The 723-nt window shown below is 38.5% G+C and overlaps 1 protein-coding gene across 3 annotated transcripts in view; it reads left to right on the top strand.

The window, feature by feature from the left end:
- The window catches only part of LOC107677289 (rho GTPase-activating protein 29-like), a 13876-nt gene that overhangs the window by 6245 nt on the left and 6908 nt on the right, over window positions 1-723 (top strand). The window lies entirely within an intron of this gene.

Below are 723 nucleotides of genomic sequence, written 5' to 3'. Positions count from 1 at the left end.
TATATATATATATCACTGGTGTTATTGTTAACTAAAACTATTATAATCAGTCCATTATATACATTATAATACGTGATATAATTTTATCAAGTAGTATAAAGTATCAGATCTTTGACTTTTAAGTCACTGAGTGATGGAGAAAGAGAGAGAGAAAATGAATTGTGTTGGTGAGAATGTCACACAATTGTGTGGTCGCCCTCAGGTCTTCCTGAGGAAATGGCTGTGGTCAGGGCAGAGAGGGATACAGGGAACGGGACAGGAGTGAAGGGAGGAATGTTTCTAGTTGTTTCTATTCATCAGATCTCATGTCTACACACACTCATTCTGGCACACGAATCCGAGTTGTTGATATCCTGTGTTGTGTTGGGGACCATATTTCAGAACAACCTCTTTAAAAACACACCTCTTACTCCTGAAACGAAACTCAAAAGCAGTCCAGTCAAAATACCCACAAGGTTCTTTTTAATTTGTGGTTTGGTGAGTGATTCAGTTGAAGGCCTTTTGTTTCAAACTGTTAAGAAGTTTTACTGAAAATGCCTGGAAGGTGGTGAAAACTGAATTTCATCAGTCTCTCTCTTAAACACACACACACACACACACACACACACACACATATTCCCATCACATCCAGCCCACCCCTGAACAAATGGAAATACTCTCACAATTCACAGCAGAGTTGTGAAAAATTATATTGAAGTTTGTAGTTTTATTTCAGGCGCAGCT

This window comes from Sinocyclocheilus anshuiensis, unplaced genomic scaffold, assembly GCF_001515605.1.
Source record: "Sinocyclocheilus anshuiensis isolate Anshui unplaced genomic scaffold, SAMN03320099.WGS_v1.1 scaffold392, whole genome shotgun sequence".
Classification (NCBI taxonomy): domain Eukaryota; kingdom Metazoa; phylum Chordata; class Actinopteri; order Cypriniformes; family Cyprinidae; genus Sinocyclocheilus; species Sinocyclocheilus anshuiensis.
This window is presented reverse-complemented; position numbering and strand designations above follow the sequence as displayed.